Source organism: Cryptomeria japonica, chromosome 6 (assembly GCF_030272615.1).
Source record: "Cryptomeria japonica chromosome 6, Sugi_1.0, whole genome shotgun sequence".
NCBI lineage: Eukaryota > Viridiplantae > Streptophyta > Pinopsida > Cupressales > Cupressaceae > Cryptomeria > Cryptomeria japonica.
This window is the reverse complement of record NC_081410.1, coordinates 250529109-250548579: the sequence shown is the minus strand read 5'-3', so window position 1 is coordinate 250548579 and position 19471 is coordinate 250529109.

The following is a 19471-nucleotide window of genomic DNA, read 5'->3' as shown; positions in this document are numbered from 1 at the left end:
TGATATCCTACATATGTTGTTGATTGTAAGGTTAATACTATACTATGTCACCAAGCAAAGAACCTAGTTGATAAACCCTAAGGAACCTAGTTGGTAAAACCCTAAGGTTATCGATATCGGTTAATGAAGGCGGAATGTCTACCGAGTAAAGTTTAGTATTTACCGAGTTGCAACCGAGTTATGACAGTGCACATTGGATGGATAAAATCATTATTTAATGAAGGACAATGATTAGCTGGAGATGTATAAATGATTGGTATGTCGTGCATGAAGTTTGTTAAGGATCTATGGCAAAGGAAAATCGGCAGGAAGATCTACAGCGCAGATTGAACCGCAATAACCTTGTGCAAGTTCCAAGAAAGGAATGCAAGTCCCTAGGCAAGGTAAAACATTTTCAAATCGAAAGGATACATTGAACCTGGTCAAGTTTGAAGATTTGACGGCTAAGATTGATCATGGGAAATGTGATCAAGGAGATTTAGCGGTTAGAAATTGTTTATAAATAAGGAATTGTTAATAAACAATGTATGCTGGCAAGTGTAAGCACATGGCTGCTACATAGTGATTACCAAGCACAAAAGCTTGAAGAGTTGTTTGAATAACAGAGTAGAGAGCCCAATAGAGGGACAAGATAAGTCCTATGACTAGATTGTTTTGAGCAAAAAGAATCTGCTTTAGCATTTTAGATGTGAAGTTGCAGATATATTTTATTACTGTTATTTTGTAAGTGACAGAAAATCTCTTAACCGAGTGGACTTAACAGTCTTATTTGTAAACCCTCTAGCAAGGTAACATTCTAAATGAGTGTTTGAAATCCTTTGACAAGGTCACTTCTAACAAAGTGAAGATCCTAACAGATTTGAGGGAAATCCCTTAACCGGGTCACATCTAGCAATGTGTTTGTAATCTTTAACAAGATTTGCTTTTAACCGAGCATACTCTAGAAGAGTATATTTCTTAGTGGGTCCGAAATCCCACAGTGGTTTTTCCCTATTTGGGTTTCCACATTAAATCTGGTGTTATGAGTGTTGTGATGATTATGTGTTTATGAGTTAACATGTTTAGCAGTTTTTGGTTATATTGTTGAAGTATAAGTTACCAAGGTTGAATTTGTTGATTTCATGGAAGTTTAAGTTTGTATGATTCACCCCCCCACTCTCATCTTGTTAGCTATTAGCATCTGTACTTTACTTTTAGTATCAAAACTTACAATTGGTATCAGAGCCTTGGACTCCGGAAGAAAAGTTTAAAGGTACTTGAGGCAAAGATCCGAAGATGTATAAAAGGGATGCACCAAAGCTGAACAAGTCAAGTTTCTCCACATGGCAGAAAAGGATGAAGCTGCATTTATCAGGAATTGGAGAATATGCAATATATTATTTGGAGAATGATTGCATTGCACCGAGCACCAACCCTATGACCTTGGAAGAGATAAAGGCAAAGCAAGAACATATTCAAGCTATGATTGAAATAACATCAACATTGATTGACTCAGAGTTTAATGATCTAGAAGGCTGTAATGATGCAAAAGCAATGTGGACTAAGCTCATATCTGTGTATGGAGGTGATGAACATGTTCAAAGAGAAAAAGTAGATAGTCTAAGAGGACAACTTGAATCCATGAGAATGAATGAAGGTGAGAACATAACCCAATATAGTACAAGACTAAAGGAGATTGTCAATCAAATTAAAGGAGCGGGTGGAACTATTAAAGAAAAGGATATAACAAGTAAGTTGTTGAGAACCCTTCTACCAGCTTATGCTATTCGAGTCTCTGCAATCAATGAATTAAGGTTTGTACCTAACATGTCAGTTTCTTTGGATGCTACTATTGGTAAGCTACATGCATTTGAGTTAAGTAATTTTGATAACAGTGGGTCTTCGGTAAATAAAGTAGAATCTGCATTCAGTTCTTTTCATATTGGTGAATCTGATGATTACAATGATAGAATGAGTAAGTACTCTGAAGGGGATCACAGTGGAGCAAGTGAAAATTTTTGCAAGAACATGGAAAAAGTGCACAAACTGTATGAGGAAATCAAGAAGCAAGAAGAGTTTGAAGCATTATTAGCCAAAAGGTTGCTAAGAGGAAAAGGTAAGTATAAAGGAAAGCTACCCTTGAAATGTTTCAATTGTGATAAAATAGGACATATGGCTTCTAATTGTCCTGACAGAGAATCTAGTGAAAAGAGAGATTACCGAGAAGACAGACAGAAAGATAACCACTACAGAGGACGCTGAGACTTCAGAAGGAGAGATAGAAAGACATGTCTAGTAGCTGATGAGAAATCCAATGATGACAAATCTGATGAAACTGATACAGAGGATGTTGTTTATGTGGCTATTAAAGATGGATCTGATGAAGAAAGGTATGAAGAAAAAGCCCTATTATCTCGCATAAATAATAATGACTCTTGGACCATAGACAATGGATGCTCACATCACATGACAGGTGATAAACACAAGTTTGTTAAATTAGAAGACTATGATGGAGGCTATGTAAGATTTGGTAATGATGCACCATGTTCGGTGAAAGGTAAAGGATCTATAACACTTATTTACAATGCTATGTTGGTATTTTGGTATGGTTTTGTCATTGATGTCAACACCTACTAAAACACTAGCACTTTGGAGATCCAGCAGCATTCACCGGCAAGCAAGTAACTATTGCACAGTTACTGGTATATGGTTCACCGGCAGGATATAATGTTCACTGGCAAGATATAATGATAACCAGCACTTGGAATGATATGGAAGACACTTGGTAATGTCGAAAACATCGTGTGGACACTTTGTTTTGAAGAATTAATCATTGGTATATTCATATTTACATATTTGCTTTTACCGGCAAATAGGTCCAGGGTTACCTAGGGTTACACTGATAGGTTTATCTTTTCCAGATCAGCATGGCACGCTATGGAGATGATTTATTATTGTTGTAAATGCATTAAGCCAACATGTTCAATCAGTTATTGCATCGGATATTATATTGTTTGTAAAATGTTTTTATTTTAATGTCTTGTAGAGCCGACCTATTAAAATTGGTCTTAGGTTATGGTATAAATGTAAGATCTTATTTGTAAGATCGAATGTGGAATGTGAAAAAGGATTGTGAGAAGGTATATGTGAGATTTAGCAGAGTTTTACACGAAGACATCATTTGAAGGTGAAGCTAGGTTTTTGTAGAAGCATATCGGCATTGCACCGGTACTGAATCCAGTATATGAAGATGCTATTTTGTGCAGTACATTCTTATTGGATTTAACCATCCAACTGTAGTCAGTGTGACTCCCATTTTGTGATTGAGCAGTGAGCTTTAGGCTGTTGGCCTTTCTGCATGTGCAGACCCCATTTATGTACACTTACTATCTGCAGTAGTATCATCTGATTGTGGGTAAGGTTTCCCACCATGGTTTTTCCCCTTACAGGGTTTCCACGTACAAATATTGGTGTTATGTGTTGTGGATGACTTTATGTTTGTGTTTCATGCATTAATCTTTACCGGCATAGCAATTTACTGTTAACACTGTCTACCAGCATACTTAACTGGTTTACCGGTATTAAGCATTAAGTTGGTTTAATGGTTTTTTATTTGAATTTATTAGACAACTGATTCACCCCCCCTCTTAGTTGTCTTCGGGACCTAAATGTGATGATGTATACTGGGTTGAAGGTTTGAAATACAATTTGTTGAGTGTAGCACAGCTAAACAATACAGGATACCGAATAGAATTTCAGATAGGAATTGTCAAAGTTCATGACAAGCATGGAAAGTTAGCTACTACCGGGACACAAACAAAAGGTAAAACATTTCATCTTGACTCAACTCGGAACAAGTGTCTTTATGCAAAGATAGATGATACCTAGTTATGGCATAAAAGGTTTTATCATGTAAATTTTGATAATCTAATCAAAATAAGTAAGAAGCACCGAGTAAGAGGTCTACCGAGTCTAGAAAAACCTGAGAATGCTATGTGTCAAGGATGCCAGATGGGTAAGATGACAAGATCAAGCTTTACAAGTAATTCCTACACTTCTAAAGGAATTTTAGATATAGTACACACTGATCTTTGTGGTCCCATGAAAGTTCAAAGTTATTATGGTGATAAATATTTCATATTATTTGTAAATGATTACTCAAGGATGATGTCAGCCATGTTTTTAAAAGAAAAATCAAAAGTTTTTCAAATGTTTAAATGGTACAAGGCAAGAGTTAAAAATGAAACAGGAAGACAGCTAAAATGTCTTAGATCTGATAGAGGAGGAGAGTTCACTTCTGATGAATTTAACTTATTCTGCAATGATCATGGTATAAAGAGGCAAGTATCTGCACTGCGAACACCTCAGCAAAATGGGATAGCCAAGAGAAGAAACAAATCAATTGTGGATTGTGCAAGAACCTTGATGATAGAAAAGAGGGTACCTCAAACATTTTGGAGAGAAGCAATCAGCACTGCGGTTTACACCCTGAACCGAGTACAATTGAAGAAAGGAACTATGAAGACACCATATGAGATCTGGTATGACAAGAAACCTAATGTAAGTTACTTTAAAATCTTTGGAAGTAAATGCTATGTTCACAAAGATGACAGAAATGGATAGTTTGATCAAAAAGTGAAGAAGGAACATTTCTTGGTTATTCTTCTAGAAGTAAAGCATTTAAATGTCTGATCAAATCATCTAACAAAATAGTGGAAAGTGAAAATGTGAAAATTGATGAATTTGCAGAAAGAAATGATGAAGGAAATTCCAAAGAACTAGAAGATTATGAAGAATTTGTTTATGTTCAACTGAGAAGTCCTACCGAGAAAGTTGTTGAAGAAAATGAAGATAATGTCCAGTTACCGAGTGATGAAGAAGATCATACAGAACCTACCGAGCCTATATTAGCCAAATATGTTAGAAGACATCATGCATCAAGTCAGATTATAGGAGATAAGGATGATCCAGTGATGACAAGGAACAAACTGAGACAGAACACATGTCTGATATCTGAATTTGAATCGAGAATAGTAAAAGAGGCATTTAACAGTGAAGATTGGGTAAAAGCTGTGACAGAAGAGATTGATCAAATCAAGAAGAATGACACGTGGACACTGATCCCAAGAACAAAGGACAAAAATATAATCGGTACAAAGTGGATTTTCAGAAACAAGCTAAATGAAAAAGGTGAGGTCATTCGCAACAAAGCAAGACTAATTTGCAAAGGTTATACTCAAGAAGAAGGAATAGATTATGGTGAGACTTTTGCACCTGTGGCTAGACTTGAGGGAGTAAGAACATTGTTGGCATATGTTGCTTTCAAAAATTTCAAGGTATATCAAATGGATGTTAAATCTGCATTTTTGAATGGTATACTAGAAGAAGAAGTGTATATAGAACAACCTGAAGGATTTGTTGAAGACAAGAGTAAAGATCGGGTATGTAAACTGAACAAAGCTTTATATGGTCTGAAACAAGCACCTAGAGCATGGTATGAGAGACTGCAATCTTACTTAATCAAGATTGGTTTTATAAGGACAAGTGAAAATAGCAATATGTACATGAAGAATGATGAGGACAATGGAATACTGATCTCAGCCATATTTGTTGATGACATTATATTTTGTGGAAATGACTCCTTAAGCAAAAACTTTGGAAATGAAATGTGCAAAGAATTTGAGATGTCACTAATCGGTGAGATAAAGTATTTTATAGGTTTACATATACTGCAAATGAAAGATGAGATTTTCATTACTCAATCCAAGTACATAAAGGAAATCTTGAAGAAATTTGGAAGGGAGGATTCTAAACCAGTAAGTACTCCTATGACTACTAACTGTAAACTATCAAAGAATGATGAATTTGCATCTGTTGATGAGACACTTTACCGATCTATGATTGGAAAGTTGCAATATGTTGTGCATAGTAGACCGGATATAGCACATGCAGTAGGTATTGTTGCAAGATTTTCTGCAGACCCCAAGGAAACCCATATGACAGCAATCAAGAGAATTTTCAGATACCTGAGAGGCACTGAAGATTATGGCTTAATATATGAAAAGAGGAATAATTTTGATTTAAAAGTTTATACTGATGTTGATTGGGCAGGAAACATAGATGACAAGAAAAGCACAAGTGGTGGAGCTTTTTTTTTGGGAGAAAGACTAGTAAGTTGGCTTAGCAAGAAACAAGGATGTATTTCACAGTCAACAGCAGAAGCTGAATATGTTACTGCAGCATTGAATTGTACCAGTATAGCATGGATCAAACAACTGTTGGAAGGTATAAATGAGAAAGTTACCAAGCCAGTAACTATATTCTGTGATAATACTAGTGCCATTAACATTTCAAAGAATCTAGTAATGCACTCTAAGACTAAGCATATATCTATAAAGTGTCATTATCTCAGAGAAGATGTTCAAGAGAAGAAAGTTGTGCTAGAATATATCAGTTCAAAGGAGCAATTAGCAGACATCTTCACAAAGCCATTGCCAAGGGACACTTTTGAGTATCTCAGAAGCAAGTTAGGGGTCCTACCCCTATCTTTTACTCACTAACCGAGTTTGATGAAAGCATCAATTTGATGAATCTACAGAATATTATGTGTGGATTGATGTTGATTTACACACTTTAGAAGGTTTTCTAAAGGTGTGCAAGAAAAAGTGAATAGAGACAAGTTGCTCTGACCGAGACTGAGATGATACATAGTAAGGCAAATCACTTCACAGAGGAAGCAATCATGATTTAGTTCTTTTACTTTTTGGCATTGTTGTCAAAGGGGGAGAAGACTAAATGGTAAAATCCTAAATGATGAAGATAACATAAGACTAATGACAAGGGAAGATTACTACAACAGGGAGAAGACTAAATGCAAGACAATAGCTCAGAAGCCTAATAACAAAGGGAGAAGGCTTCAGAAGATTTTAACAACTCAAGGATAACAGGAGAAGTCTAACATCAATCTGAATCCGAATCAATTTGAATATCTTGTTGGTATTACCATTTAATTTTTGGTTTTGCCATCAATGCCAAAGGGGGAGATTGTTGGTATTTCAGTAGAAAGAAAGATTGTTGATATTCAATAAGGATATTGAGAAGGTTGTTGAAGATTATTGATATAGCTGAAGAAGGATGATAACTATCTTTATAACATTATTTTGTCATTGATGTCAAGAAATTGATTATCTGATTCAGTATGATGTTGCCATATCTTAAGAAGTATGTTTTGATGAGTATTAAGTGGTCGGTAAGTGACACAGAAAGAATGTGATGAATAAGGGGAGAAATAAGTTATTTAATGGGCAACTATTACCGAGTTAGACAATGATGAGATCATGATGTTTAGATTGTTTTGATATCCTACATATGTTGTTGATTGTAAGGTTAATATTATACTATGTCACCAAGCAAAGAACCTAGTCGGTAAACCCTAAGGAACCTAGTTGGTAAAACCCTAAGGTTATCGATATCGGTTAATGAAGGCGGAATGTCTACCGAGTAAAGTTTAGTATTTACCGAGTTGCAACCGAGTTATGACAGTGCGCATTGGATGGATAAAAGCATTATTTAATGAAGGACGATGATTAGCTAGAGATGTATAAATGATTGGTATGTCGTGCATGAAGTTTATTAAGGATCTATGGCAAAGGAAAATTGGCAGGAAGATCTATAGCACAGATTGAACCGCAATAACCTTATGCAAGTTCCAAGAAAGGAATGCAAGTTCCTAGGCAAGGTAAAACATTTTCAGATCGAAAGGATACATTGAACCTGGTCAAGTTTGAAGATCTGACGGCTAAGATTGATCATGGGAAATGTGATCAAGGAGATTTAGCGGTTAGCAATTGTTATAAATAAGGAATTGTTAATAAACAATGTATGCTGGCAAGTGTAAGCACATGGATGCTACATAGTGATTACCGAGCACAGAAGCTTGAAGACCTATTTGAATAACAGATTAGAGAGCCCAGCAGAGGGACAAGGTAAGTCATATGACTAGAATGTTTTGAGCAAATAAGAATCTGCTTTAGCATTTTAGATGTGAAGTTGCAGATATATTTTATTATTGTTATTTTGTAAGTGACAGAAAATCTCTTAACCGAGTGGACTTAACAGTCTTATTTGTAAACCCTCTAGCAAGGTAACATTCTAAATGAGTGTTTGAAATCCTTTGACAAGGTCACTTCTAACAAAGTGAAGATCCTAACAGATCTGAGGGAAATCCCTTAACCGGGTCACATCTAGCAATGTGTTTGTAATCTTTAACATGATTTGCTTTTAACTGAGCATACTCTAGAAGAGTATATTTCTTAGTGGGTCTAAAATCCCATGGTGGTTTTTCCCTATTTGGGTTTCCACGTTAAATCTAGTGTTATGAGTGTTATGATGATTATGTGTTTATGAGTTAACATGTTTAGCAGTTTTTGGTTATATTGCTGAAGTATAAGTTACCGAGGTTGAATCTGTTGATTTCATGGAAGATTAAGTTTGTATGATTCACCCCCCCCCTCTCATCTTGTTAGCTATTAGCATCTGTACTTTACTTTAGTATCAGAACTTACACCCTTGACCCACATTTAGTATTGGGTACTTCATCACAATTATATTCCCCAATATTAAATAAATACAATATAATAATACCAATGTGCCAATACAACTCATCAAGTGGTTACAAGAATATTCCAAGGGAATCTCTACATGTTGCACGTCCATCTAGGTGCTCCTAGGTGCAACAATACAATATGATATTACAATATAATTACATGTCCACCTCACACAATAATAAAATAATACAATAATGAAACATTATTATGCAAGGTGTACAACACCATTTTCCCAACATTGATCACATCCTTCAACCCTCAATTTTGAAAAGTACTAATGTAAAGACAATTTACTGGACAGAAATCAATAACAGGGATGTTGATTAAAATGATGATTGTTTTTGTATAGTTTGATTGATGATTGAGTTTCTTAAGATTTGGTCTATTTGTTGTAACTACTTGTTTTGGTGAAGTTTATGCCTTGTTGGCATATCAAATTGATTGCACTGCATACTTGCACACGTAAGGATGGGTATAGCTGCAAGTAGTGAAAAATATGTTGAAGAATATCCACAATGCACTTCTTTCAACTTGAAAGAATGGAAGAATGATGCAGCACACAAGAGAATGGATAACATAGAAAAGAAATATTAAGGGTGTGTATACAACATGAGGGTGTTGCAGATATGATGAAAGCTAGCTTCAAAAAGAGGACTCGGTGGAAGAAGATGAGATGGCAGATTTTTTAGTTGATGTCTTGGCAGTACATCAAGATTCAATATCGTTGGCATATTGATCTATGTAGAATGGTATATGTTTATGGTTGCATACTCACAAATATAAGCTTGTGCATGGATACACTTATAGAAGTTTGTTAGAAGGCAACTCTCAATATAAAGTCAGTTTATATTAAGAGGTTACAGATGACTATAGCAAGTAAAATATTCCAGCAGGCATGAAGAAAAAAGTAGTGTTGAGAGAGCATACATAACAAGGTGAATGTGTAGTCCAGAGGAGAGGTTAGCAATAAGATAGATGGAAGAAAGCAAAACTGTTGGAATGCACTGGTTTTGGTTCTTAGGGGGGGACAAAATGCATATGCTAGCAGTGGACCACAAGGGGAGCTGAGCAGATTTGATCATAGGTTATTTTTTTAATGTTGGATCTTTTCCAACATATATTATAATAATGGTTCATCTAGCTACAGTGATGTATACACTCATGTGTCCTAGGGGGAGAAATGCATAGACAATTCAAGCCATACAAATTTTGAGATACATTTCATGTTACATACTGTAGACTCAAAGGGGGAGAAGAACATGTTTGAGTGTGTTCGTAGTCAACCCCTTTTCCATTGTTGTCAAAGGAAGAGAGTGATGATTGGCGTTGACATCAATTGCAAAGGTGAAGATTGTTGAAATTGAAGTTGTCATTGATGTCAACATGTGTGTGTGCATGGCTAAGTTGATGAGGTTGCAGAGAGTCATACTAGACACCCGCTAGATGGAGATGTAGAGAGATGCGAAGGCATGCAAAGACATTATATTGGACAGAGATGTAGGACGATGAATGCCCCATAGGAAGATAAAATTAGATGATATGGTGGTATCGAGATGTAGGATGATGAATTCCCCATAGAAAGATCAAATTAGTGGTGTTGCATCAAGTTAGCAGAGTTGTGCAGGTTATATGCATGGAGTTAATGGCCTCAAACTAGATAGAGAGGACAATGGGTTCTGATATTGCACTTGCAGGTGATTTAAGGACCAATGCCATGGTGCTATGACTGCATAGAGCGAACACGGTTGTCCAAGAGCATAAGTGTTGTTGCAGCATCATATAACACTACATATCATATAACACATCATGGTATACGCACAAGGAGATATAGGAGGAAAGCATGGAATATACTATCGGGACAAACATTTGGATGAAGAAGACAAAGGTTAGTGATGTGGTGGAGGCATTGAGAAATCTTGCTTTAATCAACAAAAGTAAAGTTGTGGTTGACCATAACACAAAGGTTATCACTATATTGGTTGCATGCGGTTACAGAAAGTATCAGTCATAGATGTCAATAACACGCAGGTTATGTGATAGGAGTTGTCAATAATACGAGGGTTGTATAACTGCAAACATCAATACCACTATGGTTATCTTACTGGAGATGTCAATAACACGATGGGTTAGTCGTGATTGGTCTTGCGATAGAAGATTCGAATAACACAAAGGTTATCAACTGAACCGCAGAAAAATTGTATAACACGATGGTTACAAAGGTTATCGCTTTAGGGTGTGCACAACACACCATGTTATTGACTGTCACCATCACCCTAAGGTGTTAACCCACACGGCCATCAAAGAGTTATGTTTGCTCATGTGGGATAAGGAGATACAAAGTAAAAAGTGAAATTTTCTTACCCCACATGGGTTGAAAGCTTATGTTATGTGTAGCGCGAGGGAACTCAAGAACATGCACTTCCTCACCCCACATGGTTGAAGGTTGCTTGAAAAGAGCAATGTTGGATAAGAAAGTGAATGAAGGAGTAAGGTGGTCCTTATCCCGTGTGGGTAAGATGTGCTCGTAGATGGTGGTGCGGGATAAGAAATTGAAGGGTGACTTCTTGTAGATGCTTATCCTGCACGAGCCAAGATGGTAGTGTGGTAATAATGCAGGATAACTCAAAAGTGAAAAAGTGATGGCGATGCAGGATAAAAAGATACTGCAACATGTAAGGAAGCCCTTATTTTGCATGGGTCAAAAGGCCATGTCGAGTGTTATGCAGGATAACAAAAGTGAACGAGGTCATTTGAAGATGCTTACCCCACATGGATAAGTTGGAAATGTAGACACCTAAAAATGTCTCATTGATTCTACACTAATTATTCCTAAATCATTCAGGATTAGCTTCCCTTGCACCAATAACATTGTTGAATATGAAGTCCTGATGGTAGGACAACGCACTACACTACAATGGAAGATCAAGGACCTATAGGTCTTTGGAGACTCACAGATTATTAATCAAGTCAATGATGATTACAATACAAAAGATGATAAGCTAACACCATACAAACAATTGGTGAAAGAGTACAAGCAACACTTTACCAAAGTCACATTTGAACAAATACCGAGGATGCAAAACAAGGCAACAGATGCAATGACAACAGTAGGATCTCCCTCCATTACCAAGAGCATCCTTAAGTATAAGCAGGCTCTAAAAGAAGCAAGGGAGGCCTTTGAGCCGTCCCGTAACTCTTTGTTTCATAACTTTGAAGATGTGGACATTAGCAAAGGCCCAAGAACCCAAAATGCACAACAGATTGTCTTGGACAAATTGAAAAAAGTGGTTGAGTCTCAGAAGCAACTTGATCAGATCATTGGGTCTTTTAAAGTGGATGACAAAGTGATTTTCCCCTTGCCCTCTAGTGAGAGCATGGGTGTGGTTATCAAGTTGGAGGCCTTTGCCTCTTCCAGTGCCACTAATGGAGGCCAGGTTCGGGTATTCTCCCCTCTGCAAACCTGGATGCTTTGTCTATGAAACCTATGAGTGGCTTTGTTCTTTTTGGGGGAGCCCGACCTCAAGATACCTTGAAATCATAAAGTGTTGGCCCAATCCTTAGCTCTATAAAGGATTCCCCTGTGGCTTATTTGTTGGGATCCAAGAACACTGAGAGGGAGGTGTGAATCAGTGTTCTACGGGTAAGATATGATTTTACCCTTTTATAACATACACATATAAACCAGTAAATGAAGAAACATATAACTCGAAGCAAATAAACCATCCACATAAATGAACACCATAACACACATAATTTATACTTGGAAAACCTCAAAGAGGAAAAACCATGGTGGGATTTGTGGCCCACAATATCAGTTCATTGGCCATATGAAAGGTATTACATAAAATGGGGGCCTGCCCATGCAGGAAGGCACACTGCCTAGAGCACACTTCTCATCATAAAAGAGTCTCACTGACTACAATCTTTTGCTGAAATAAAATAGTAATAATGAACTCACAAAATGCATCTGCTATGCCAAAAAGATTTTCGGTTATAGTTCTGCTTTGTACTAGTTCATAAACCCTGAACACTTCTACCGGTATCTCCTCTCCTCCAAGAATGCTTTCCAAACTATCTACAGATTATTGCATGATATAACATTCACATACAAATGATCTACATACATATACTTCGCATTACACAGTCTCATATATCCTTATTACAATTTGTCACATCACTTTTATAATGACCTTAACAAACTGACCTATATACCCTTCACAAACAATATGCCTTATGTCGGCTTACAATTCATTACAAAAGATATACAATGTCAGCCTTATATAATAATTATAAAATGATTGTACAAATAAAACTTCCTTCGGGTCCAAGACTGATGTCGGCTTCACTGAAGTGCTGGATGTCGGTGCTGATGCCGGTGTAACCCTGGATACTCCAATGTTGGTGTCTATCGGTGAATGCCTCCTAATGATGGTGTATGTTGGTGTATGCTTCCTTATGAATCTTGTTTCCAAGTTACCATGTTGTCATGTTTCCATCAATGACAACATATGAATCCAATGAGTGTCAATTGCCAACAATCTCTCCCTTTGGCATTGATGGAAACACTCATGTGAAAAATGGATTCCTTGCCGGTTCAACCTGAAGTATGCTCCCCCTGAGCAATAAACTCCGTCCTGATATCCTTCCCATATTTTTCTATCTGATATTTTTCACATTATATACACTCCCCCTTTGGCATCAATGTCAAAGACAAGTGAAAGAATAGAAAGAATTTGGTGCAGAGAAAGAATGAATAAATACAGATTACTTTACCGGAGCTTGACCAATTTCAAAATTTCTAGGTAAGCCTTGTCTAGCAACTGTAAATATGTATCCCAGCCAGTTTTGAAGGTTTCAGATATGGATACAAGTCAACTTAGTAAGTGTGCAAGTGTTTCCTTCTCTTTGACTTCTGTTGGTGTGGGCTTAGCAATCATATCCATACATTCCCTCTTATGTACACCAAGTGAATCTAATCTTGGACTCGCCAATCCTCTTAAACTCCTTGCTCTCTGAATGATCTTGTCTCTTTCCTTTTCAAAAGCAAAAAATTGTTCTCCAAAGACAAAATTTGTCCATCAACAGATGTTGTTAGTGAGGTTAATCCATCAAAAGAATTTGCAATATTAGCAACCTTATCATGTAACTCCTTTAATCTGCTATCTACATTTGTTGTAAGAGTTTCTATGTTACAACAGACCCTGTAGATATTTGTACACTATTTCAAACAATTCTCAATAAGAATCAATTTTCCTTCAATTTTCTTCTTCTCTGTTTCAATAATCTGATCAAAAGCGGCTCTCTTAGCCATAGTAAATCTCTCAAGTGCTTGTCAGTCTGAAATTTGCTGCAAAGATTGAAAGTTGTTAGATATATGCTCAGTTAATGCCTTAAGATTTCTGGAAGGGCTTGCTTCATTTTCAATCTTACAATCAAGAATTAGTCTGTGCAAAACTGTGATTGAGTGATCTATTATTCCTTTATCTGTCGATCCCTCCTTTATTAGTTTCTGAGTAGCCATCATCATTAACTCAGTGGGACTCATCTTAGTGTTTGATTTCTTCTCAGTTTGAGAAGTGTCAATTGCCAAAACCTTTGTTGGGGAATCAATATTAACTGTCGGTATAGTCTCAGTTCCCTTTACCTTATCCTCCTTAGCACCGGTGGCTTCGCCACTTGGTGCAGTATCAATTACTGTCAGTGGAGTATTATCCACAATATTGTTAGTACCCTGTACATTGCCTTGTTCAAAAGTTGTCTCTGCCAGTATTGACTGTACACTCTCCTTTACTGTCGATGGTGTTTGTATACTTATAGTTACTGCCAGTATATTCAAAATTGGAGCTGAACTACCCAAAATACTTTTCCCTTTAGATCTTTCCAGGATGGTGGAAGTTGTTGCTTTTACAAATTCTTCTTGGGAGGTGAGAAAATCGGGATTCTTTTGGAAGAATTTGGTCCAACCATCTATAGTCTCATTTACTACCTCATTTACCTGCCCATCATTAGGCTTGTTTTTCGGGGTTTGCTACTAAAAATTGTTTTGTTTGCAACATCAATGCATCGTTTCATTTCCTCATTTTTTATTGAACCACAAATACCCAAAAGTTCTACTTCCTTAATTTCTCTATCCCTCTTGACTGCATCAAGTCTTCTAGCATCTAATTTATTGTACAGTGATAGACGAATTTCCTTCAAAATTTCTACTAAGGCTTTCTTATATATATCTATGTGTAACAAAATTGCCTCTTCAATCTCATTCTTCTCATTATCCTCTAAATCTTCATAATAAATGGATACCTTCTTCAAAATTCCATTCTTGGTTATTTCATCAATCAATTCAGCACATGTCATTGTAGTCTTACCAGATTCAGTAGCATCATCACTCTTCTTCTTCTTCTTGGGGGTTACCGGAGTAGATGTGACTGGTTTCCTCTTCTGAATAGGTTTCCTTGTCAGAGGTGGCAGTGCAGTAGGTTTTGTTAATTTTCTCACAAGCTTCCTCCTTGGCTCCACCTTCTTCTCCTCTACCAGAGGTTGGTCAGCTTTCTTTCTTTGTACCCTTATGAATGCTAGAGGTTCATTGTCCTCTAGATCAAAGTCAGAAGTGATAGAAGAAATTAAATTTTTAGGCCTCTTTGCCTCAGGAGCACTAACCATTGTCAGTTCCTTTACCAGTTTGGATCCAGAACCCAGTTCAGTGTCTATCTTATGGATTACATTATGTACAAATGCAGACATCTTATCAATTTTCTTCTCTTTTCTTTTCCTGTCGAAGTCAATCTTGACTTTAAGAGCCTTTTCCTCGGCAGTACCAAAGTGTTATGTCTTATCATCCAATGGAGCTTCAAGTAGCATTTTTGCATAAATTTCAAAAATGCTATCATCCACTTCATATCCAAACTCAGTGACCCATATGGTCCTAGGTTCTACTGCCTCCATAAGATTTTCATCAGTCTTCACCATAAAACAGATATCAGTGGAGTACTTCTCCACAATGTGCTTTGATATTCTTTCCCTCTGTCTCATATTTTCTTGAAATGTTTTGAAATAGCCCCAAAGCTTGTCATCCATGTCGGTACCAAGACCGATGATTGCTTCCTTGATTTGCATACCTATTGGTATGTCATGAGCCCAATGCTTCTTCCCTAGACCGGGTAGCTCATTTATGAAGTTAAGCATTAAACAAACAATGAGATTTCCAAACCTAAAAGTTCCTTTCTTAACACTCTTAATCTTTCCAAGATTCATCATTAGTTCACTTCTCAGCCATTCACATAAGTCATATTTTCCATTATTCCTTAGCATTTGGTGTGCAACATGAATGAAGGAACTAGCAACAGAGTTCAGTCAACTAGATTGAGTTACCTTATAACTGATGATCATGTTGACAAACTTCACATCTATGTCCTTGATTGTGCTGATCCTCATTGATCTTCTATCATGGGTTGCGTCGATGAGCTTCTCAACCCTTGTGTTAGAAATTTTCTTGTCAGGGTCTTGTCCAACTTTGGGTAAGTCGGTGACTGCTTGAATTGCTTCCTTTGTGATCATGTAGGGCCGATCCAGCTAGATGAACTCATTGTGAACCCTGCTCAGAATATATCTAATCACCTCATCTTTGAATTTCCGTATGTATAGGATACCGGTTAGCCCTAGATCCTCGATGATCTTATATTCCAGCTTGATTGTTCCGGAGCTTCCCATTATCATAGATTGATACATGCCCTTTATCTCTTTTGTACCTAGATCCTCCAAGGTGCAGTGAATATATGCCCTTACATCTTCAACATACATCATGTTGTCGGGAACCCTAGAGAATGCGCCCGTAAAGTCTTCTTTCTTAGCTATCTGGGGAACTTCCTTGAAAATGGATCTCAGCCTATCCTTAACTTCAACAATGGTGGGATTTGCAATGAAAGTAGGAGCAGATGATCCAGATGCCATTTCGAAGAAATACCTGAAAATGATCGTCGGTGTGAAGATTTGATTGCTTCTCAGATGATTGCTGGAAATCCTTTTAGAATGATTTTTCTCGCTCTTAATCACCTAAGATTTGCCTTTGCTTTGCTCTGGATTCCTTTAATGTTGGGTGAGTGAAAATGAGTTCACTTTCCCTTTATCAGCGAGTAAACCCTAATCCTTCACTATCATAAATACTTCGCAATGTACCCTACCAGATGTCAGTTTCATAGTCTTATGTCGGGTAAACCTTCATCAATGATTAAGACAACTCTCTAGATCTCTTCCAGATCTCCTCTGGGGAATATGAAAGATTTGCAATAAATTTTCCAACCTCTAAGGCGTATGCCTCAGTTACTGGTGGAATTTCCTACTGGTGCAGGAATGCTCTGTTTTACCGGTGTAGATCCATCTCCACTTGGTTCTTCAGACTTTCTAACCCATCTCTTAATGTGATCTTGTTCTATTTCATCTACCTTCTGCTTTCCTTTCTCATTTTCTTTCTCATTGCTAATCGGTTGAGTCTTGCTTCTGTAGTACTTAGCAATATGACCTATTTTGTTGCATGCATAACATGTAACATTGGTCTTTTGAATTGCTATAACATATCCGGTGTCATTCCTTGACCTACATTGATTAGCCAAATGACCAAACTTTCCACATGCATGGAATTTGACATTCATTCTACAATCTTCTGATTTATGACCATATTTCTTACAATTTGTGCATTGACCGAGAACAAAATTGTAGTTTTGATTTACTCTATTTCTACATTGTTTAGCCATATGCCTAAATTTATTACAAACAAAGCATCTACCATTGAATTTATAAGCATTAGATTGTCTTGCCGGTTTCCTCTGGTCTGATGAGTTATGCATACTGGTTGCCTGATCTTCATTTGCAGTACCAGAGCTTTCACCTTGTGCAAATCCAAGTCCTCTAGAATCATCATTCTGCCTTTTTCTTTTCAATAAGTCATCCAACTGTGCAACACTAATCCTGATTTTTTCTTTACACTCACATGCAGTAGTCAGATTATCTCTCAGAGTAGTTATTTATCTTTCAATCTCTTGTTCATTATTCTGGGAGTGTACCAAATCAGTTCTCAATAGATTATTCTCATGAGTCAATCTGCCACATTCATCAAATTTGTTCTTCGAAGATATAACAAGAATTTCTTCCTTCTTATTTCTATCCTCGTTATCTTTTGATAACTCATAGTCAAGTCTTGCATTTCATTCTTCATGAGCATGTTTGCTTGACTCAGTTTCTAACATTGTTCCTTAAGTGCATTTTTCTCTTCATCATCCTAGTTTTGCAAAAGTTCCTTTCTCTTAGCTTGAGTTGATGATAACCTTTCTTGCGGGACAAGAATACATTCATTTACAGAATTCAATTCATCTTGCAATTTTAAATTCTTCATCCTTTCAACATCATAATCCTCAAGAGCCATCTCAAGTTGCTTCTCCATAGCCATGTTCAATGATTCTGGTTTCAGGATCTTCCTCAAGTTGTTAAACTTCTTCCGAGGAACCAGGCTCTAATACCAATTATTGGGATCCAAGAACACAGAGAGGTGGGGGGGGGGGGGAGGGTGAATCAGTGTTCTACCGGTAAGATGTGATTTTACCCTTTTATAACATACACATATAAACTGGTAAATGAAGAAACATATAACTTGAAGCAAATAAACCATCCACATAAATGAACACCATAACACACATAATTTATACGTGGAAAACCTCAAAGAGGAAAAACCATGGTGGGATTTGTGACCCACAATATCAATTCGCTAGCCATATGAAAGATGTTACATAAAATGGGGGCCTGCACATGCAGGAAGGCACACTGCCTAGAGCACATTGCTCATCACAAAAGAGTCTCATTGACTACAAGCTTCTGGTGAAATAAAATAGTAATAATGAACTCACGAAATGCATCTGCTATGCCAAAAAGAGTTCTGGTTATAGTTCTGCTCTGTACCAATTCATAAACTCTGAACACTTCTACCGGTATCTCCTCTCCTCCAAGAATGCTTTCCAAACTATCTACAGATCATTGCATGATATAACATTCACATACAAATGATCTACATACATATACTTGGCATTACACAGTATCTTATATCCTTATTACAATCTCTCACATCACTTTTATAATGACCTTAACAAACTGACCTCTATACCCTTCACAAATAATATGTCTTATGTCGGCTTACAATTCATTACAAAAGATATACAATGTCGACATTATATAATAATTACAAAATAATTTTACAAATAAAACTTCCTTCAGGTCCAAGACTGATGTCGACTTCACTGAAGTGCTGGATGTCTGTGCCGATGTAACCCTGGATACTCTAATATCGGTGTTTGTCGGTGAATGCCTCCTAATGCTAGTGTATGCTTCCTTATGAATCTTGTTGCCAAGTTACCATGTTGCCATCAATGACAATACATGAATCCAACGAGTGTCAATTGCCAGCATTATGATGATTTTGATGGCCCTCAAGTGATGACGGATACTCCTAGGTCTCCAATAAGGGGTACTATAGGGGGCAGTGACCTCCCCCCGACTTCTTTCTCCCCTACCCATGCCCCTACTCTTGGGAAAGATGAAGATGACACCTCTACCTCTCTTGGAGGGAAGGCTCTTGCCTTGTTATCCCTTGAAGCTCCTTTATTTTCCCTAGGAGCTGCTGAGAAAGATGGTGACTTCTTTTAAGTCAAAACAAAGAAGACTAGGAAAAAGAGATCCCCAAGGACTGGCAGGGATGGATCGGTCAGTAAGGAGTCTTTGGGGCCTGACCAAATCTCCAAGAGTAGGAAAAAGAGAGGTAGACCCAACTCAACTGTTGCCTTTTATGCTAGCAACCTCTCTAACAAAGAGGAATGGCCCAAATGTTTTGATGGGTTTGAGCTTCC